Raw genomic sequence first — 23,879 nt, 5'->3', positions numbered from 1 at the left:
AGATCTCCTTTTGCCATATATGTAAATGGATTGGCTGAGGCTGTGAAACCCAGTGCCTGGATGCCTGGCCAAGTGTCAAAACAGTTTCAAAGACACAATTTTGAGTAACAGTGACAAGGTGGTTGTTTTGATTCTCCCTGGCACTTACAGGGAGCAGGTCTTGGTCAGATGAAATGCAGGACAAAAAAATTGTCTGATGTTCATAAATTCAGAAAGAGTTCAGAGTTAAAAATCAGAAAGACAGCATGACAAACCAAGTTAATATATTCTCAAGCAAGCCTGAAAATTTACTTTCCCAAGGAATTTTTCCTTCTTCACAGCTCCACTCAGAATTAGCAAAATACAAATTCCTAACTTTTCCATCTCTATTCAGAGCCTGACTTGTGAAATGAATTTTTAACAGTAGCTTTAAAAAACTTCTGAGTTGTCTGAAAGGAAGCCTGTTAGAGAGAGGACTATGTTCCATAATGTTATTAGGTTTTAGCTGTTCTCATGAATCAAAGAAATGATACAGGAGTGCTCAGCTCAAAAGCCAGTTAGGAATCATGGAGATGGTACTGCCCTTTCCAATTTTCAAATGCACATTTATCAGGTCTTGTGGGCCTATTACAGTCTAGTGAAGCTTTACTTCTAAAAGATACAGACATACAGCTTAGTGGAAGTGGCAGCTTCAGTCTCTGTTTTCTTATCTTCTCAAAAACAGCTTTGAGAGTTAAGCACATGGATTTTGCAGAGGGCTGCGCTCTCATCCCCCATTTTTATCAGCTGTTCGGCTTTGAATAGCAGCTCAGTATTCGCCGTGTTGGCAGTACTGCCCTCCAGGAGCTGCATCCCCAGCCAAACCTCAAAAGAAAGAATCACTTCTTGGCATAGGCAGCTCCCCACAAGCTGCTCTGCTTCCTGCCAACCACTTTGGGTTGAGGTTCAGCTTCCAGCACCCAGCCACAGAAGACGCTGCTGACAGGAGCGCAACTGATGCTCTCGACCCGCCCAGCTCCTCTCATCTCAGAGCAGTATCCAGAAATAGCTGCAAAGATCTGCAATGGCTTAGGAGAAGAGCCACTTGTGCTCTGGTAGGATTTTTAGGGCACAACTGGAAGGCATCTTCTCACAGTGAGAACTTCGGCCTCAGAGGGAAATGCTCAGTGGAAACTGGTTTCTTTTAACACCATTCCACAATGTGGTCGGTGGCACCCGAAGTTTAGCAGCCCCACAAGCATGGAGCAAAAATTCCTCTTGGTTGTCAAGTATTTGTCTGACTCAGATCACACTGAAGCATGTTCAGCATGACTGGGATAAAAGAGATTTTACTTTAACATACTGCTTAGCAAGGGGAAAAAAACCCCTATAAACAACCAAAAAGCCAACCACATCCAAAATTAGATTTAATTGCAAATTAGCAAGGACAAGTGAGCAGCACTTAGTATAGCCACAACTTGAGAGGAGATTCAATGGTTCACCGAAGACTCCCCAAGATACCTAATTTTGTAATTAATGACACTGTTTTCTGTACTTTAGGGTGCAATGTGTATCACCCCTCCTGGAGTGAAACGTAGGTTTTGTTTTGTGGTTTTATTTAAGCACACTGTTGACCACAATTACAGGAAAAGAAATTATGCATTTATACGTCATCTAAATTAATGGTTTTTTGAGAAGTCTTCCAAATCTGCCAACGACCAAATCAAGTCCTGTAAGTAATTCAAGCATGCCATACCCTACATAACAAAGAACATGCCACTTCTTAAGAGTAAAACCAAACCTAACCAGAAAAATATCATCAGGTTAACTCTGTTTCCACTGGAAGATCCCTGCAGAAGCAAAGGGGTGAGCAGCAGCAAGCTTCTCTCAGGCAGGCTGGTGAAGGCCTTGGGGCATGAAGTGCAAGGATTTTTCCAAGTGCATCATGAAGTCGTAAGCTCAGCGCTATTAAAAGCTCTTATGAGTAGAAGATGAGGAAATAAGGCCATTTATATGGGAATAAAGCCCTTGGTGGTCCATGTTCTGAGTAGTACTGAATTCCCACAGCTGCTGCACCAGAATTGTAGCATCCCTAAGTCAGCTTGGCTTTACCTTCTTTCTCCTAGGAGTGCATGTCCTTTAATTATTTCTGGGCAGACCACAATAATCTATAAGACAGGTGATGTTACCTACACCTGCTGTAAATGCTCCTTAACTGTCAGGATGGCTTTTCACTTCAAGTACTATTTTCTGAATTAATTTCTTTTAAAAGAAACAATGAATCTGAATTTCTTACATCTAGAATTCATGCTAGAGCATAATTTTTTAAGCTTTCTATGAGCATAAAGAGTTTAAAAAAACATTACATAAATGAATCTGTTGTTAGGAAACCTCTTCAAAACAATTACAGAGAAATTTTGTAACACTCATTTTTGGAACATACTCTGTTTGCTTGACTACATTTCTTAAATTATAAATGGGCTTAATTTTATTGGCCTCATTCGAAAAATCATTGTTAAGAGTTTCATAATGAATGAGCTCGTAAGAGAATTACAAGGACATAATGCATGCCATAACATAGTAAAGAATAAGACAGGCTGACCTCATTAAATCCATGAATTTGGAAAGTGTTCGGGTTCAGGACAGCATGTGAAGTGTTTCTTTCAACTGGAAACAGCTTACAATGTTCTAAAAGGTTACCACTTCAAAGAGGTTTAGGACTACATGTACCTGTTTAGATAACAGGACTTCAGCTGAATTCAAATCACAGAAAAAATACCCAAAAGTCCAAGATGCTGAAATGCAAAATATTAATAAATAGAACACAACACTGTCTTTAACTCCTATGAGAATTCACACCTTAAGTGAACTTCAGATCTTTTCACTTCAGTATCAGATACAGACTGTAAGTACCTGCACAAGTCTGTATGAAAAGACAGACACTCACTGGGTTGTTGTTGTTGTTGTGCATGCCACGTTTCCTTTCCCTTCCTCCTGAAGAACACCCATCTGCTTTCACTTAGAGGAAATTTGTCAGACAGCAAAATTAAGATGTTCCAAAATACTTCATTTCACTTGGGCTGTGGCAAATAGTCAAAAGAAAGATTACAGCACTACACGCCTGTCCAAATTTGCAACTAAAAACCATTACCCTCCACGATGCTTTTAATGAAAATTCAAATGCAAGTGAATTGTTTTGTAAATCAAAATGCTACATATTAGACGTGGAAGTCCTGGGAACAGAGACAATAAACATTCCCTACTCAAGAGAACAAAAACCAACCAAACAAACCCCTTAGGAGATGCTTATGTATAGGACTGCTAGATCTTAACTTAAGTTCACGATGACTGTGTTGAAACACAATTCCAGGAGCTGTAACATTAATTAAGGTTAAATCACCAGCAGTTAAATGGTGTTTATTAGATAATAAAACTGCACAATGCCCACAAACCCACACATAAAGCCACATAAAGTTAATCTCGTTTGAAATGCTAACTACCCAGACAAAATTTGCTAAACTCTTTGGACATATACTACTAAAATCTGAAGTTTACAGATGATTGCCACATGAGGCTGAGGGAAAACTTGTTGTATTTCCCTTTCTATCTTCAGCAACATCAAAAGACAAACTCAAAATGAAAACTGAGGAAAACAAGGGGTTGTAAGATGACTGATACATTAAAATTCTTGCTCATGCATGAGCCAGTCCTCATCCCTTTCTACTTCTAACATACAAGCACCCAAAGTCTAGGGAGCAACTGGACTGCATATCACCAAAAATTTGGTATTCTGGTAAAAGCTTTGAGCTGACACCATCGATGCAAAGCACACTGTGCCCAAAGGAAACAAGGTGCTTAAATGTCCCTAAACCAAACAAACCAGAAAGATCAAAAGGAGAACTACACAGAGTTCAACTAAACCTTGTCATGATCTTTTTGGGTGAGCTGTGTTTATATTTCGCATCAAGAAGAATGGAGAAGATTAAAACAGCTACATTTTCTGGCAAGTTTTGTACCCATAGCACAACAATTTTTGCCATAAATAAACCCCTATGTGATTTCAGTGGCTTATGCCTTCAACTAAGTAAAAGAAAGAAACACTGCCCTGCCTGTAAGCAAAATGAATTGACAGCTTATGGAAAAAAGTTGAATATGGAAGAACCAGTAGACATCATTCAACACATCATATATTGGTTTTAACTGTGGCTAAAATCTGTTACAGACTATGCCCATATTACAGTATTCCCATCCTTAGCAATACCAGAACAATACTTGCAGTAATATTTTTGTTGAACAGCCGGCTCCTGGACTCTCTGATTACATGTGAATTCTGCTCTTCTAGCCTCAATTACTGCAGAGAGAAGACTAAAGCTCATGAATTCAAATAGATTTGCTCATTTGTCTGATTGTTTTCTCACTCAGTGCTTTCTCATGGTTTTTGAGGACATGATTTATGTTTCCTAAATAGGCAAGCTTGGCAAAACTAGTGCCATTTGAGGATAACAGAATCTAAGAAGAATCATCCCTGAAGCTAAATCAAAATGTCTATGAGTCAGGCACAGAGGAAGGGTTCCAAGGTTACGCACAGCCAACTCATCTGCTCAGTTTATAGGCTTCATTAAACAAAACTAAATTTACAGTGGGCAAATTTAAAAAGAAAAGTGACACTTCACTGCCCAGTTGTATGTACGCATACAACAGGAAAATGAAGCATTTTCAACAACTTTAAAAACCCCTAAACTAATACAGTTGACAAGCCTAATACCTGAATGAAAACCATTTACTTGAGTCATTTAATAAACTTACATTCAGCATTATAATGCATTTCCCTTTCAGTCTGCAGCATACAGGAACTAATACCCTCTGGCATTTGGAGGATACACAAGGCAGTTTTGAGGCGTTAGATCTACCCAAGTAACTACCATGTAGGACAGTACAGCCCCTTTACTGAGCCTTTGAATTACTCTGGTTCATAAAAACTGAATGCCTTCACAATTAGGAGATTTAGTAAGATGGCATAACACAGAAAACTAGAGAAAGCTTTGCCTTCAAACTTGGCCAAACTGTGTTTCTGCAGTTTGTTGCACTTGCAGCATGACTCCATCCCATGGCAGGACGCCACAGAAATGCAGACTGCTGCTCTGGTAATGCCTTGTGGTTTGGGTTTTTGCTGTTGCTTAGCAGTTATGAAAACAATCCACTTGACAAGGTCAGAATTCATGACCAAGAAATGTGGTGAGCAGAGCAAAACTTATATATAGAGCCCTATCTTTTGAAGTACCAGCTAAGCCTTAAAAAGAAAGCTGCTGTAGTCATGATATTAAGGTTACAAATAATGTATTGCCTAGTAGGAAATCAGAACAAACCCTGACACTTTTTTGTTCCCCTAAGTTATCCTGCACCAATGCACAAAAAAAGGCTTCTGCTGGTTACCAAGTCCTCTGCAACTCCAGTTTACTTAAACACCTTTTTTAATCATGAAAAAAGTAAACAAAAGTAAACCAAAATCTTCATAAACCAATGCACATTCTGCTGGACTTCCACTGCAGATCTAATATGTAATAATAATAATCTAAAAATAACACCAAAATATTAAATGACACCATCCAGCTTATTCCAGCACCAATGGGAAAGACAGACTCCACACTAGCATAGCAGAAAGATGTGACAGATCAGCGTCTTGAGGGCACATGTTATGCTTCCAGGTCATGAAGAAAGTGAGCATTCCATGCCCCACATCTCACAGGTAGGCTTGGCTGGGACACAAAACCTGGCTTGTCCTGTGTAATGGTGCCTCCCCAACCTGGCCAATTCACCATCAGCAGCAGCTTGGACCCAGGGAGAAACCATCCACAAACACAGAATTTTAGAGAAGAGAGGCCAATGGACTGAATCTTACATGTGAAGCATGAGACTCAACAGGCCTGTGCCAGAAGTGGCTCACAGCCTTTGGAACCCCTTTGCACAGAAAAAGTTTTGCCTACAAACACCATGTTATACTTCGTAATCTCATGCTGGTGTTCATATAAAATTTCCACTAGGAACAGCATTCCAAAACCAGAACAGACTGTATGTTTGTTGTATGTATAAAGTTCATGCTGACTCCTGGGTTAAGTAGCTTGTAACCAGCTTAACTACAAGATTTAGAGGCACTGGTGTGTTTCCAATAACTCCTGGATGCCCACACAGGGTGATGACAGTAGTCACACATCAACCAGCTTTGTTTTAAACGTGTCTAGGTTCAAAAAAATCATCTGTGCAATGTGATGCTCCCTGATGATAAACCTTTAGCCATACCCTTCACTCCCTCTCCTTCTCTCCAGCAACACAAGTGTTTTTACCTCTACCCTGCATATTTTTATGGCATAACAACAGTCTCTTCATTCCTTTCAGTTTAGGACACCAACCACCCAAAGAGAGGTATTAGCAGGGCTCTTCTGCACAGGCAATTTCAGGAGAGGGGCAACCAAGTTACAGCCTGACATAGAGATGAGCCTGTTCTCAGAACTCACTGAAAAACAAAAAGGGTGGGATCATATTAATACCATGACTTTGGTACAAGGGGCCCAAAAACACTTCTCACTTGTTCCATGGAGACAAAGGCCCTGCAGTAAACTGTATTTATACCACACCTCAAGAGCCCTGAATCTCTCAAAACCCAGTCTAAAGTCTAAGCACAACGCAGAATTTAAAATGAACAAGCCACTTACTACAAGACAAACAGAACCAAGAAATCCAGGTAAAGCTACAATTTATTTCAAAGCTATGTAACTGCAAACTCAGTTCAGAATTCCCAGTTGCGCTGCTCAGAGAATAAAGAGCAGATCATATCCAAGGTATTGAAACTGATTTATGCTTTTGTTTTCATAACAATGACCCCTCAGCTTCTTGAGCAAAGTATGATTACACGTGATTGATTGCACTCTTACCTTGGCTGCTGTCATTCTGCAGTTCTTAAGTTCATTTCACAAATGCTCTTGCATAATGTACGGGGTTTAACCAGAATCAGGTTTGTATATTCTAATTCCCAAGGGCTTGTGGGTTTATGCATGTAGTCTAACAATGAGATTTGCTGGCTCCAGTCAAACACAGTTCACTTTCAGGCAGCATACCCAAGAAGATAGGTACAGACCTTCCCATCCTGTCTCCTTGGGCACCCCTTGCTGTGCATGTCCTTATTTCTGATTGCTGCTCCTACTTCTAGACTGGAAACAGAAGTATGAACACAGACATATTCCTATTACATGAATAATGTGACTTACACAAGAAATGTTTATCAGGAACATCTTCTGTTTAAAATATATTATCAAGATACTCCACATGTAAATAACTTCCTTTTTTTTGTATGCCTCCTCTGAGATCTATATTAGGTCGTAATTATCCCCCCAAATACATCCAGCAGAGGCAGAGACATTCCTAACAAGAATCTTTCCAGTAAAACTGGCACAGTGAACACTGATGCTTAAATTCAGCTACAATAAACATCTGAAATCCAGAAACTGAAAAACTGTGTTCACATCTAAAGACAACTTACTGGAAAACTGAACTCCTAAAATAAAATTATTTTGTTGAAAATTGAGGCTTGGTGAGGGATGAATAGAAAAAGCAGGTATTTATTTAATTTAACATTAGGAGTTCATTGCTAAATACAGATATAATTTACTACATGTAAGACCAATAGCAACTTTTGTAATTGCAGTCATGGTTTGGAGGGAAATGTTGCTATAGCAATACCAACCATAGGAAGGAAATCCACATCTACTCAGAGCAGCATTTCTACATTGCATTATTTTTATAGCACAGCCCTTTAGCACAGATGAGTGCAGTAAATCAAGAGTAACACCAATTTTAATCACATAGACATAGTCTGGGAAAGTATTTCACAGAAATATCCTGAATGAGGAAATCATGACCACACATCAAGTAAGGTTTTGTTCAGTTTACTACTTTCATTCAGTTTAAGTCAACTGAAGTCAAGAGTTTATTTTCTAAGCCAACTTCTCCTGGATTCAGAACACTAAATATTTAGGGGTTGGCTTTTTTCCCCCCCCGGTTCTCTATATAATCCCCAGCAACCTAAATGAGATCTGATCCTCCTTAAACTGGCTTGACTTAGGTCTGCAAGGTTTCTTGGCTCAGGCAGTAAGTGAAAGCAATAAAACTGGTTTGGGACTGGAATCATTCCTGAAGTGATACAGGCACATTTACATGTTCCTACCCCTGATGCAGCTGGCATCAGTGTTTATCTGAGAGTCACGAAGGGTGAACAAGATACCATTGCAACACCTTTTTCCTGGCCAGCCTCAAGGGAGGGAATTCCCACCCACAGGTTTCTGGCAATGGGACTTGGGCTGTGGGTTTGGGGAACCAGGACTTTGGGTGTTTCTTTCTAGCTTGTCAAAGGTTGACCCCATTCTGTCTGTCTCCTCTCCTACCTTGGATTACTGATAAAATCATGCTTCCAATTATCCTGTCTTTTAGCTAACTGCTTTTTCACCTTTCCATGAGTTGGCCTCTTCAATTAAATCTTGCAGCACTTGCAATCAATCACAGTCAGTCCTTAAAACAAGGATCAACTCAATCATCAACACTGATCTGTAAAAACAGATCTATTATGATTCTGACAGCTGATTTTCTCACGTCTCTTTCTCTCTTACTTTTGGCAAATTAAGTTTCAAAACCAGATTTCTATACATTTCTACAGCTCCTAGAACACCTACAGAGAGAGAAGCAACGACTACAATAAATGCAACGCTCAATAAATAATTCAAATGAAATAATTCAGATTAAATACAAATTACCTGGCTTCCTATAGTCATGTGAACATTGTGGTATTTATTCCCAAGGCATGTCAAAAGAACAGAAAATTTGAAAATGGCTAAGCAATATAAACCCACATCTCATACTTAAGGACTCTGTATGAGCACATGGGTGCATTCAGAGTACATGGGCACATTTCAAGCTGACAGTAAGGAGGAAATCTTTATAGAAGGACTTCCATTGTCCACCATTCCAGATTCACGCTTGTGCACACAGGAAACGTCACAGCCATACAAAATTCTTCCTCTGCATTGCACAGCCCTGATGTCCTGGGCAGAATCATAGAAAAACACAAAACCCCACACTGTGATTCTTTGCAGATCAGCAGTTAGGTTCTCTGCTTGGAGAAGGACTCTCATCAGTGCTACATGAGGTCTCTCACAGCTTGGTCCAGCTGAGTCTTTGAAAACCTCAAAGGAAAGATTCCGCCACCTGTCTGGGTAGCATGTTAAAACTCTTGTGCTACTCAGTGGTGAAAGACATTTTCCTAATGGCCAGTCTGAGCTGCAATTTGTGACAGTTGTTCCTTGTTTCTACGATCTGCCACTAACAAGCTCCATAGTCATCAGAACTTGTCTTCAAGAAGCTACAGGCTTCTGTAAGATTGCCCCTTTGCCTCTTTTTTTGCCAGACTAAAACAGCCCAAGGATCCTAATCTCTCCTCATTACTTATGGCTCCCATGGCTCAGAATCACCTTGGTAGTCCTTTCTCCATCTTCTAAACATTGTGTTTTCATTTGAGGAACTGACTGACTGAAGAACCAGAGTACTCAGCAGTGCTGGGAAGGACAATTACTTCCCCTAACCTGCTGGCCACGGAGACCACTATGCTGTTTGCCTTATTTGCAATGAAAATGCATCACTAACTCGTTTCCAACTTGGCAGCAATCATCATATCCCACAGCTTTCCCACAAATGTTCTGTTCAGCCAGTTGCTTCCCAGACTATGTTGCTGCAAGGAGATGATCTGCATGGGCACAGAACTTCATGTTTATCCTCACTGAACTTCAATAGGTTTCTGTTGGCCAAATCTCAGGCTTCCCAAGATCCAGCTGAATTGCATTTCTACCACTTGGTGTACTGAACTCTCTCTCCTGCCAATTTAATGTGATCTGTGACTTTTCTCTTCGCATTCCATCTCACCATCTAGATAATTAACAGAGAGGTGACATTGCTAGCCCAATCCCTCACAGGCCACTTGCTATTTGTCTCCAATGAGACGCTGAGCCATTGGAGACTACACCTTGAACTCTGATACCCACACAATTTTCAATTAATCTAACAATCCATATACTTGCACAGCTTCCTCAATGAGAGATGATAACAAAAACCTCACTGGAGTCACAGAATAGATTGGTTTGGAAGGCCCTTAAAGATCAGCTAGTTCCAAACCCCCCTGCCATGGGCAGGGACACCTTCCCCTAGACCAGGTTGCTACGAGTTCCATCCCTGGGATGGGGCATCCACAACTTCTCTGGGCAACCCATGCCAGTGCCTCACCACCCTCACAGCAAAGAATTTAGCGACCAATATGCCCATATCTACATATTTGGTCATTTAATTACAAAAGGCATTCAGGTTTGTCAAATACTTCTTGTGCCTGGTACACCTGGGTCAATTATTCTTGACTACCTTCTCATTCTTCTCATATTTGGAAACAAATTCCCAGAAGACATGATACATAATATTTCCAGGGATCGTGGAAGGCTGACTATCCCTGAACTACCCTTCTTTCTCTTCTTAAAGATGGGTGTAATAATAGAGCCTTTCCCTAGTTTTCAGGGACCTCTCTGATTTATTTTCATAGAGAATTGCAACTGCAGAATTGCAACTGCATCACCTATGTCTTCCAGCACCCTGGCATCAATCCCATCCAGCCTGATGGATTTGAACATAACCAGTTTTTTAAAGCAGTTCTGAGCAATAAAATATTCTGTTTCCTGTGCTGCACTGCTATATTTAAGATCTCCTAGTCAATCTTCGCTTTTGTACAAAACCGTATTTGGAACAAGAACATATCATGCCTCTTGCTTGGTGGGTCAAATTGCAAGACAGGCCACCTCTTGCCCATGAACTCAATCCCACACTGCTTGGGCTCTGAGGACACAATATTTATACTCACCTCACCCTTATAAAACAGGGAAGGGCTCTACCCTCAAGCTCCATGAGCAGCCATCTACCAAAAAGTGCTTCTCACAAGTAGCCAGTGATATGAAAAAGAAGAGAACCTAAACATTCAGAGTACTAGGCCTCCAAACACTGATTAAGAGAGAAGAACAGAGAGCTGAGAAATGCCCACAGGACAAAGAAAATTTTCAACCCTTCCCTTCATAGTATCTCCAAAGTAACTGAAGGAATGAAGAAAAAGAGTAACTCACCTTTCTGACACATGACCTTATACTTACTTAACAGGATTAAAATTACTAGATTCCATATGGATTCTGCTAGGATGTGGTTCCTCCAGGGGAACAATGGAGACCCAGTGAGACTCCCCTTTACTGACATTAAAGAATCTCACTGCTGTCTTGACAGATCAGCCAGGTTACCTTCCTGAATGCTCAGTGCAAGACTGCTACCTACCCTTTCCTCTGACTCTGTCAGGGACCTACAATCTGCTGCAGACTTGTCACTACTTGTTTCTGAGTTGAGAAACAAGAGGACCCAAATGCTGCCTAATGGCAGCATTTCCAGAGCTCTTCAGACAAAGCCCACTGTGCTATTGCCAATTCTCAGCATTCAGAACAAAAGAAGGGAAGCCATTTCCACCGTATACAGTTTTTGAACACTGCTCCCTACTCCATACACTCTGTTACAGAATCCCAGGATGGGTCAGGCTGGAACGGACCACAGAGGGGCAGCTGGTCCCACCTCCCTGCTCCAGCAGGGCCATCCCAGAGCACACAGCACAGGATTGTGCCCAGAGGGGTCTGGAATATCCCCAGTGAGGAGACTCCACACCCTCTCTGGTCTCTGTTCAGGGCTCAGTCACTGCCCAGGGAAGAAGTTCTGCCTCCTGTCCAGGTGGAATTTCCTGGGCATCAGTCCCTGCCCGTTCCTCTGGTGCCATGGCTGGGCCCCACGGAGCAGAGCCTGGGCCCTGCTCGGAGCCCTCCCTGCACACAGGGACACCCAGGGCTGAGGGCCCCTCTCAGCTGGGGCTCCTCTCCAGGCTGGACAGCCCCAGCTCCCTCAGCCTTTCCCTGTCAGGGATGCTCCAGGCCCTAAATCATCTCCTCAGCCTCTGCTGGCCCCGCTCCAGGAGCCCAGAACTGCACACAGCATCAGAGATGTGCATCACAGGGCAGAGCAGAGTTAATCTCATGTTCTTTGTTAACAGTGAAGTGGAAAACACAAGCACAAAGCACTACCCTGCTCCTCTTCATTCAGCCTGTGGCACACTGGCAGACCTTGGTATCTGATTTCAAATCTATCACATTTACCTAATTTCCACATACTTTGTACCACAGAGCATCACTCGTGTGCTTTGCTATGTTCCCTTTGCTTTCAAGTACTAATGCCACACTCTTACGCAGAAAATGCACATCTCCAACGAGTGTATGAGTAAACAAGAAGTGCAGACTTACTGGACCAGTAAAATCACCGTGTTCTGGCAGAAAACATTCTCAAGAGGATAGAGACCACGGCACCCGTGGCCCAGCATATCTTGTTCTTGTAGCATGAAGTTCTGGTGGAGAAATATTAGTAGAACTTTCATGTTTATGCTAAAACATCAGAACATATGTTCCCTTGCTAACACTACACCAGATATTTATTATTAAAGAAATTATTTAATCAATGAAGAAACACTAAACACAAACAAAAAAAAAAAAAAGAGTTCTACAGTTGTAGGTTTACAACTTACGAATAGGAGGACAATGAAAATAGAAAATTTATATATTTTATCCTACTAGTGCACTCAGATTCCATCAGAATTTGCTTTTTAAAGGAACGAAGGTAAATTTCCATAAAGTATGAAAAACATGGCATTTTAAAAAGCTAAGGCAATGAAGTATGACCTTTTCATCACGAAATTAGTTATCCTTACTGTATTTTCCTGGCCTTAATCTTCCTGAACTTTCATAACAATTACCAAAGAGATGCAATATCTCTATTAGTGCAAGTGGAACTTTCTTGTTTTCTAAGATTTTTGCACAGCACTGTAGAGAATAAAAACCCATCTACCTATGGGACACTCCAGTGAAAACTCTGTACATGATTTAAAGGAAGCTACTGCTAGCAATTATGAGCACTTTAGATAAAAAGCATCTCACACAGGATATTTTGGGCACTATATTTTGCATGGAAAGGACATAAGGTTGCACATAGCAGGTAAGATTTTTGAAGTCTGAAAGACAGAAAAAAAGAAAAAATAAGTGCAAGGACGTGCCCGTTTTATTTTATAAATGAGTCAGCAGTACTGGGTGATATTTTTACAAAGCTGCATGGAGCAAAGCACCAAATGCTACCAATGCTACTCTAGAGTGATAATACAGACAACACACTGAAAATGATACGTTTAGAGTAAAAATCCACATGAGGACTTGCATGCATCTCACAAACCCAAATCCTACTGTCTTAAATTCCAACAATCAGATGTAATAAATTCAGCTTACTCTTCTTACCCAGGAGACAAGGCACAAGTTTCCTGCTCTGTATCTAGGAATGCTATGAGACCTACTTCTAGAATTCCACTTTTTATTTAAGGGCTCACAGTCACAATCACATTAGTCACACTCAGTGTAGGCGTATGTAGAAAAATAAGAGAACTACTCTCTTTGAAGGCACCCTGTCATTTAACGAAAGACAGTATTGTGACTGTTCTAACATTTTGAACACACGAATCTCAGATCAGAAACAAGTTCCTATGAAGGGCTCCAGATCACCTTACTTCATCTCCCAGAACAAGACTTACCTAGGCTGCCAGGGAAATTAAATGTTAGTGACAAGCAGAGGAGTTGGGTTTTGATAAATGCAGATTATGTCACTTCAGAAGGCAAGAACTTCCCCATCTTTAAAGATGCAATCTATTGCCAGCAATGGAATCTCTGGCATTGCATATTATTTTTTTCTTTTTTTCAACAAGCTTATCTAATTTTTAAGGTTAAATACCAACAGCTAAATGTGCCAACCTATAACCTTTAAGACTGGAAGTTTAAAATCATATTGAACTTCAAGAACAAAGCAATCGGTCCTCCTGTGTATATCCTTCCAGAAAAGGTGACAGAAATGTGTTCAGTATTAATGCAATTTCAGCCTGTTGATGATTCACCAGCAGAGGGGTGACTACTGAAGCACAAATATTCATTACTTGAAAACCAATGCTGCAGTAAATGTAGCATTGACAGGCAAAGGTTTCCAAGAGGAACCTGAGAATTAAGACACACACCCCCTGTCCAAGTGGAATAGTATGAGCAGCGAATGCATCTGTAGGCTGTGACTGACTTGCTGCCAGATCACAGTTTAGCTTTGCGTATGTGGTTGGTTCAACAGTATTACTGTGTTGGCAGAGTCCAGAGATCTCATCTTTAAAATATGGGTGGGTTGTCATCACATCATCTTGGAAGCACACACTTCCACCTTCTCCTCGATCTGCTTGCTGGGAACTCTCTGTGGACAAGTTCATCAGCAGCAAGCAATGCCTAATCAGTTCTTGAAAACCCCTAAGCCAACTAAAGCGATAGGCTTTCTCTCGGTGGAAAATTCAGTGCTTCCAATGGCAGAAAAACAATCTCAGCTGTATATGGGCCAATACAAACATCCAGCAGAAAAAAAAATGCTGGGCCGAAACACCTGAGGCCCCATGTATGGAGCATTCTAGTACCAGGAACTCAACATCTCAACATCTCTTGATTTGGACCCCGTAGCAAACAGCAGGATTTGAGACAGGAGCCTGTAAAGCACTTATTTTAGTGTAAATACAGACAGCTTTAGAACTCGGTGGAGATGGGTTCAATTCTACGCTGAGCCAAAGAGATTAATACACAGCTAGCAGTCTGCTTGACACTACAGAAGAATGAGGGGTCAGGAATAGGCCAAAACAAAGGTGAAGGGATACATCTCAGGCAGGAAATGAGTCTTTGTGGACACAGTCTGAGCTCTCTCCGCTGAGTAAAGTGATAGCAGAACTAGGCAAAGGAACAAAACAAAATGCCTGAGAAAGGACACAGAGATTAGGAAACAGGGGAAATGAAAAAAAATATTAACTGAGAAATGAATCAAGATCCAGAATTTCCCTTCAAATCAACGTATTGTTTGGGGTACCTTGAAACCTTGAATTCAAGTATAGCAGAAACCCACTGGCTGCTTTGAGGATGCACAGGACAAGGCAGTAGCCACTGAACATAAATGTAAGAATACGGAAAAATTAAAACCATAGCTAGACAGTATTATGGCAAATGTTACTGGTTATCTGCAAAACCACAGAGGTTTTCCACTGAGCTGGAAGGTTTGAGCACATCTAGGTGCAAGATTTGATGGTTGCTTTGCTACACACAACAGAGCATGACATAAACACCCTGGTACCCCCTGGGCTCTTCGCCCTCTCCTCTCTGCAAGTGTCATCAACTTTATTTCAGATGCAAAGAAAGGCACAAAGAAGTGCAGAGGGGATCACTGACATTTTGTTCCGTACTAGGAATGTATTGCTCTGGAGTATCTAATGAAGATAGCAGCAATGAGGACTCAAAGGAGGTCACTGGTAGAAGCCAGCGTCATTCAGTGTCTGTAACATCTTGACCTGAGGTTTCATTTCTTCCTGCAGCAGGGCTCCACAGGGAAGTAGAAGCAGAACCACATCAAAGTAATAATGTACGTTACTGGAGAAAGGATCACAGGGCATGTAAAGAGCTAGGCTGAGAAGTTCCAGCTGCAGTCACAGGAATAAAGAAGAATCTACTGCACATACTGCATGGCTATCAGAGCTCCAAGGCTGCTTATACAGATCTTTTATCACAAAAGCAAGCAGGTTGCTTCTTTGCAGTCTGCAGGGTCACAAGTAAAGCACCGAGGATGAGTTGAGGGTTAACTAAGGGTATAATTCTGTCTGTCACATTCAATTTAGGAATGTGAATACATGAGAGTTTGGGTGTCTTATTAATGGCCTGGGGACCAATAGCCTCAGCCTCTTCAAAAATTTTTTGTCCAACAAAGGAGTTGGGTCCTTAACAGCAATGACATTTAATTCAATAGCCAAAGGAAATCTAGAAGCAGTCCTGGACTCTGATGTTCTCCTTAACTTAAAGCTAGAAGCAATGAACAAGCTGATGTCAGTATATGCAATAGTTTTGCTAAGGGCTCCTTCTGTAACAAAATTTCACCCACAAAATTGTCCTTAAAATTGGGTTTAAACAGAATCATGCCATGGATTTCAGACCAACTGATAACAAAAATAAAAGAGCTCTGTGTGCATGTACTACATCAGAAAGTGCTTTATGTCAGGCAGGCAAGTCCTTTTATCTTTTTCTCCCACCACTCTCCCTCACAACAGAGTACTTCTGAAACTCCTTCATTATATATCCATAGCCCAAGTAGGGGACTGTAGAAGAAACCTATTAATTTCTGTACTTACAGAGAAACATTTTTAATACTAATGCCCAATATGACCACGAGTTAGTGAATAAGCAGTGACAGGTGGTAAAAGCAGATGGTTTTGAAAAGATTTGCGGCAGTCCCTGGCTCCACCATCCTAGGAGCTCCACAGGCTGCTGGCAGAAGAAGTTGTTCCCTTCCTTTTCTTTCCTTACTCCAGAAAACCAGCAGCTGATCTCACTGGTCGCCACAAAGGCAGGAAAGGACAGGCAAAACTCACTCACTCATGTTCTTTGTCCCACCTCCAAACTGGTTTTGCCTCTCTGCAGAAGCCCAGCTGAACGCAAGCGGTAGAACTAGGCTGAGCAGCCAGGTGCCCATCTGACACGAGATATAACCCACCCCCATGTTTGCTGGTCCCAGCCAGGACCAGAGTGGGCAGAGCTCCTGGGTTTTGCAGTCACTCACCACAGACCACAACCACTTTGCTTCTGACCACACCGGAGGATGGTACCCTAAGAGAGAGCATCACAGCACGCTCCAGTGCTGAACCCCGGCATGCACACCTGCCTGCAGGCCAGAGCTCTGCTCAAAGCACCAGCACCTGTTTCTGAAGGCCCTAGTGATGAAGGAGGCATCTCAGATGCTGCAACCCTGCCCAGCCAAACTTTGACAAATGGTGAATAACTTCATGTCAATTAATCATAGAGCGATACTGCAATGGGAGCAAAGCTCAGGGAAGCGTAACCACACACATTACATCTCAAAACAGAGAAAGTGGGCAAAAAACCATTATTTCTTGTGTAAACAACAGCAGTAACAGAAAAATATAATTCCAATGAGTGTTGTGTGTTTGGCCAAAGCAATGCTGATTTCTACAGATACAACCTTCTCCAAGTTATTGCTATTTATGCTCAGGGAGCAAGGACCCACTAATGACAAAGAGACACCACGAGTGTCATGCTGTCATTTTGGGGATGCTGCCTCAGCTGGAGCACAGCACCAGCTCCAGTCAGCTGTAACTCTCCTCTGAGTTATCACTGCACACCTATAAAGATGACTCAGACAACTTCTTATTCTGCCAATGAATCATTACATGGTGCCACCTCTGGCTACTGTCAAAACCACCTATAACCACCTTAGCCATTAACTCCACAGTACATCCATTCCAAAGAACCTTTCAGAACACTGCTCTGCTCTGTTAATACCCACACATTTTGTGAGTAAATTAAGAATCCCTCTTTCAGGATTTACTGAAGTGTAGGGTAGGAGCTACACTCCTGAAAAGGGCTGGTACTTTTCCTACACAGCATCTCCATTTTTCAGATTTTCCTCAGAAACAGGAGTGATTAACTCAATATCAACATAACACTTATTCTTGTTTTACATTTCTGTAAACAGTACAACTGCATAGCTTTGTAAGAACCTTTCTCTTGTTATCTATTGCACTGCTTACAAAATTGCAGTCAATTAACATTTTTATAATTTCACTCACACTATCAAGGTAGTTTTTGAAGGAATATTCTAGAGAGGGTTGTAACACTACAGTGTAATTATATTCCGCATCCCCGGAATAAGAAAAGGTCCTTTTGAACTATCTACAGCGAAATAAATCCCTATTCTTTACATGAAATAGGGAATCTTTCTTTCCTTTAAACAATTAGGTTTATCGTTTCTTTCAGGAAGCTAAAACAGAAAACAAACAAATAAAAAACAAAAAAAGGACCTGTCAGTCCAGCCAGTCCCAATTTCATACAGCACTGCAGAAACAGCAGTCTGCTACAAGGGTAAACACAGGCCATTCAAAACTGGAATCAAAACCTTGTATTTGTTTCCAGAGAACACCCCATGGTAAAACTGCCTCTTACCTTTGGACACAATAAAACACGAATCTGGGCTCGGATTAAGGCAAGGCCAAAAGATGGCTTTAGAAATCACATTGCAAGTATCCAGGTGTGCAACCAGTGCTGCCATTCTTGAATGCATTAACCAGTCCTCAAGCTTTGTATTTGTTCTGTTAACCACAGAGGACAAGCACCTGCTTCTCAGAGCAGATTTGGAAGATGGATACTGGTATAAAGGGCTAAAAATTAAATGAAGTATGAGGAAAACCTATTATACACGTTTTATGGGCAGAGCTGCACCACAATTACATTTGGGAGGGAGAAGACTTTGGGAGTCAAACACAACAGCGCATTTTTGAGGCACAAGATACCTTTTTCTGTGAGCATGGGTGGAAGAACAGAGCCCCATACAATTTCCAGCCACTTAAAACTGCCTAAGCAGAGGTACACACAAAGAGAAACACATTCAAGCAACTCCTGCAAAACACAGCTAATATAAGCCTCGAACAGAACACAATTATAGCTGAATTACAGGTATTTTTGCCAAACCTTCAATATGCCTCATGCTTTAACAACAAATGTAGCCACAGATTTGAGGGAGAAAGTTTTCAATAATTATCAACAGAACATTAATTATGTGCCTACTATTACTATTTCGTTATGTAAAGATCTAGTTAGCCGTAATTTTAATGCTGCATGTCACTCAAAGACAGCTCCATTTTCTAAAGAAAGCCTTAAAGAACTACGAAAAAAGAATTTAAAAAGAAATACAAAAAACACCACAGACAGTCTACCTCAGATGGCGTTAAAAAATGGGAAAGAGAGGCTTACCATTCAAAAACTAAATGGAAAAGAACTGTAGTAAAGAAAAAAGAAAAAGCATCTGCTGTAGTTCTATCTTGAAGGACATACACTTTCCTCTTTGACTCAGCTCATCAGACCCTTGAAGGGTATGTCTACACAGGTGACTGGAGACAGGCAGGCACCGCACCTCCCTCTCCAAATTGGCCACACAGGAGCCAAATGAAATCTGGAGGCCGTGCAGAAGCATCAGCACAGCACCAAGCGAGCTCGTGAGGCTGAACATCCCCCGCTGCGAGGGGGAGCAGCCCGCTCTTCCCCCAAGCGCACGATCTCCACTGATTCCTCGGCGCGTTTTAGTCAGGCGTTGAGTCAGACCCAGGAACTCATCCAACTGAAAACCAGGCCAAGAGCAACAACAAGAGCAGATTTCCATTTGGCCAGGAGTGACAGTCCCATCCTAAGCAGGAGGTCGGGAATGCGTAGCCAGAGGTGAGGCAGGCAGGCAGGCTGACCCCCTGGTCAGGCAGGAGCCCACATTTAGCAGCTCCACATGAGCACAGGTGAAGAGCTCACAAAACAAGGGCTGCCTTTGTGAAACAGCTGCCTGAGCCAGGCAAGTGAACGTCCTTCAGATTATCCTTATTTCCAGGTACATCTGGTGATGCCTGTCTCTTTCCATTACTACTCCTAGTAATTTAGATTAACATTTTAATCTCATTGGACAATATTCAAACTTCCATTTCTTAAGCCTCCTTTGTGGACTCAGGACCCTCAGGTAAACAGAATGCTGTAATTTCTCATAGTAATAATAGGAAATAATGCAACTATGGGACAATGCTAACATTATTCCCTGCAGCTGTTATTCCCAATCTTTTCTTCCAAAAACAGCAAAACCAAAAAACACAGTAAGATAAGCAATAGTCCCCAGATGAGTCAGGTACTCATCAGTACAGTTTTCTCCACCTCACTGAGTTATTCACATGGTCTGTCCCTTGTATAGGTCAAAATGACTTGCTATTGGGGAAAAACCTGGCAAACTCTTCAGAATTAGGAGCTTTCTACGTGAAATGTAGGGGAAAAAAAACCAAAACAGAAAAGTTTTTTTCCAGTGACAGTCTAATTCTGCAGACTGCTCCTCTGGAGCAAGGATCTACACTCTGCCACTGACTTGAAATCATCAGTATCCAGAAGATTTCTGAAGACAATGACCACTTGTTCATCTTCTGTACTGCACCATGCAGACAAATGACAGTTTCTGTGCCCTTGGTCCTATTGCCAACAGTCCCTGTCCCAATCCTTCTGCCCTGTCATCATCCATGTTCTCCCTGCCAGCACTCCCACACCTTCCCAAATCACCCACTCACCCAACTCCCCAAGATTCAGGTTTGTTAGATCTGAACTGACTTTGGGGAAGGTACAGGAAGTTGATCAGTCAAAGCTGCCTCCTGTAACAGAGCCACAAACTTTGTGCTCTGTTAACAGTCCACTTCCTATTACTTTTCTAGCAGTTGATATCTAGATTATTCTTCTTTATTTTTTCTCCTTTTTTTTTTCCCAAATGACAACCTATGGGTTCAATTTACTCAGCCTTTTCTCACATGGTCTTCAAGATGTTTTAAAACTACATTTCCCGACCAATAATTTAAACAAGCCTAGGGATTAGACTTGAATCCTGAATTGGAAGAACTGGAGAATTTGCAGCTTTGTTACAATATCAGATGCATCCTCAAACATACTCTAAATAGAGTAGAAGGCTGGCCTAAATCTGCTATTGCTTCATGTTTAATTCAGATACCTTTGAGTGAATGCATCCCCATCCCCCCCGTTTTGTTATCCCCAGCTCTTATCACCTATGTACTGAAACTGATGGTGGCTTTCACTTAGACAAACACCCCAAAACACAGAGGGAAGTGTTTTAAAACACTATAGTTATGCAGAAACAAGTTGTCAGAACAAAACAATAGATGCAGAGATTAAAGCACTCAATTGCAACAAGGATTTTATAACTTTACTAAATCAACTATCAGTACAATTTTTTAACTATGTAGTTCCTTCAAACAGAAGACGAGTACCTAACTCAGTAATGAACAGAACTTGCACTTTTGTAGTCAAGAACATTACAGGTAAGCAGGAAGCAATGATGTTTTTGATACTGCAGTGCAAATCAAAACAAACTCCAGTAGCAGATCTCTGTGCCACCAGCTTCTTAACAAGTGGGGATGAAGGTTCCCAGAATGCCAGCACACACAGAAAGCTACACTCCAAACTAACAAGCCGAGATAGTGTGAGCTTTGGTATGGGAAGCTTCTGAGAGGCCTTTAATTTTGTTATGTTTCTGGGATCATCGAATAGTTCAACCACACACTTGTTTTAATACAAATTCCAAATTCAAGTGAACCAGCATTAGAGATGATACGGATTTTGAAACACATTTTTCTAGCCTAGCAATGACCTTCAGAGATAGCAAACTCTCAGTCTAAATAAAGATGCAAAACTAGCCTTTTGACTGAATTTATAGCGCAATAGTTCTGGGTGAAAACACAGAAATTTAGTTTTATTGCATCCCCCCGCAAGATAATGGTCTGTCATTAGTTGTTTCCCTAGTTATGCCCTTAAAAGGCTCCGAGGCAAACACGTAAAAGCAAATTGTTCTGAGTAACAACATTACTGTAAAGGACTGTATAAGACAAGGCAAGGTCACATGTGTCTAGTTTCCAGAGAACTGAGGATATCCTCGCAAGATCCTGTACCAAAATTTGCGTTAAATCTTTGTGGTGCCCTGCGGGTGCGGGGCAGTAGGGATATCCAGTCATTTCCCGGTCAAGAGACAGAAAACAGCACCAAGGCTCCGAGTAAGGCACTTTCCTCATATGATTAAAACTCTATTGCTGTCTAATAGCACACTTCTATTAAAGAAACAAAAAACAACGTATGGGCCTAACAGCAGGAAAACAAAAAGGCAACCCTCCCCTACAATTAGATTAGATCTTCCTTTATTTTCAATAGCATCGCACTGATGATTTACCCGTACCCGGAGCCAACCCTGCGGTGAGGCAGGGCGGGAGCCGCTCGCCACATCCTCTCCTGGTTCGCAGGGTCGCACCCCGGCTTCAACTCACCAAGGAAGAGCCGAAGCGCCGGCGGGGCCGGGTCCGCCGCTGCCCCCGGGCCACCGCGCGGTGCCAGGGGCCCGCCCCGGCCGCTCGCGGCTCCCCGGCCGCGGTACCTGCCCGGCACGGCCCCGCGGCAGCCGCTGCAGCCGGCCCGGCCCCGCCGCCTCCCGCGCATCCTCCCTCTCCAGCGTCGCCTGCTCCTCTCCCTCGCCCCCACACCACCTTCCTGAGTGCTTTTTGGCTGCCGTGGGGTTTTTTTTCTTTGCTTCCCTCCGCCGTGCCCTAGCGGGTTGTTACCTTCAATCGCCGCTTTTCCGACCAATTCCTGTTTCCAAAGCGCTGCCCCCCACCCTCCCCAGCACGCAAGCAACTCCCGGCAAAGAAAAGGAGAAGGAGGAAAAGAGAAAAAACAAGGGAGGAAAAAAAAAAAAAAAAAACCCAACCAAATAAAATTAACAAACCTCTCGTGGCTCTCCGGGTGTGCCAGTGTGTATCCGGCCGGGGGAGGGAGGCGGGGAGCAGCAGCGCCTGCCCCGCCGCTCCGAGCCCGGACCGGGGGAGGATGCGCGCCCGCCCGGGGTGCGGGCCGGGGCCGGCCGGCTGAGCGCCGCGGGCTCTACAGCAGGAGCCGCCGGGCACCGCCGGGGCGGGAGAGCGGGCCACCCCCGGCAGCACTCAGCCCCGCGTGTGCCCGTGAACCCCCGCCGCAGGCTCACGCCCCTTCCTCCGCGGCCCTCGCCGCTGCCAGCATCGCCCCTCAGCTGTGGGGCACCGGCGCTTTCGGCGGCCCGGCCGCTCCCTGCCGTGGCCGTGCCGCAGGGGTTGCGGGCACGCCACGCCAGCCCTGCAGGAACCAGCAGGGCAGGAGAGAAAAGGCTCCCTTTCTCCCTTCCCTCCTCCCTCCCCGAGGTCTCCCCTCCTTACCGGGTTGCCGGGGCTCTTCTGCCGCCTCCGGGTTTGCTGGGGCCGGGGCGAGTGGCGGCGGTGGCGGCGGCGGCGGCGGCGGCGGCTCCTCCTCAGCGCCTCCCCGAGCCCCTTCCCCACCCTCGTCCTCCCCCGCTCCGCCTGCGCCGGCGTAAGCCGGTGGCCGGGAATGCGGGAAGCGGGCCGGGCTGTGCTGGAGCCCCCCCAGGCATTCAGGGGAGGGGGGGGCCCGAAAGCTCCTAAATGCGTGGCAAAGGGGCAGGGCGAGTGGTCTCTCGAGTGTCCTCCAAGGTTATTCCACCTCCTTACTCTCTTCAGTTTACAGCAAAATTAACGGCTGCGATTAAAATGATCAGGAAGAATATCGTGCACAGAAACAGAGTTATAAAATAGGCATATTAAGTTAATTGCGTAATTTGTCTTACAAGCGTTAGGGGAAATCCGAGATATGCAACATACCTACTCAGCCAGGAATATCTACCTTTTCCACCAATATTAATTTTCTCACTTTGGCAATAGAAGATACACCCTCAGACCTTTTCAACTCAAGATCAGAATCAGCAAGACGTGACATTTTTATATCCTCTTACTACACTTACAGCATGTATGAGCATTAATTAATTTTACAAGGTTGCATTTATCTCATTATTGCCTCAGTTTATTAGTGCTGGGGAAAAGCCAGCCCCAGAGAGATTGGGTAGGCTGCCCACTGATGACTGAATCGGTATGAGAGCTGTCAGCAGAACACCCCACACAAAGGGATTAGGTACTGCACCCACAGCTACAGCTCTCCCACCTCTAGCTCCTTCCTTGGGGAGCTTATAGGCTACAGGTGCCTGCCACTTCCACATGAAACCTACCAGTGCCTCTTGGCACATCTCAGCACGAT

General features: G+C 43.1%; 1 protein-coding gene across 2 annotated transcripts in view; it reads right to left on the bottom strand.

Moving 5' to 3' along the window:
* FAR2 (fatty acyl-CoA reductase 2) overlaps positions 1 to 23,109 on the bottom strand; it is a 124,385-nt gene extending 101,276 nt beyond the window's left edge. Inside the window, exon 1 of one of the 2 annotated variants that reach the window (XM_042050643.1) lies at positions 22,991 to 23,109. The gene's annotated coding sequence lies outside the window, so the exon portion shown is untranslated. Of the gene's footprint in view, positions 1 to 22,527; positions 22,639 to 22,990 lie in introns of those variants that run through there. The other variant, XM_042050645.1, reaches the window with a different exon arrangement.
* Positions 23,110 to 23,879: the final 770 nt, after the last annotated feature.

This window comes from Corvus kubaryi, unplaced genomic scaffold (genome assembly GCF_017639235.1).
Source record: "Corvus kubaryi isolate FWS band 111438036 unplaced genomic scaffold, C.kubaryi_AGA036_p1.0 74, whole genome shotgun sequence".
NCBI lineage: Eukaryota > Metazoa > Chordata > Aves > Passeriformes > Corvidae > Corvus > Corvus kubaryi.
The sequence above is the reverse complement of the archived record's forward strand: the minus strand, read 5'-3'. Positions and strand labels throughout refer to the sequence as shown.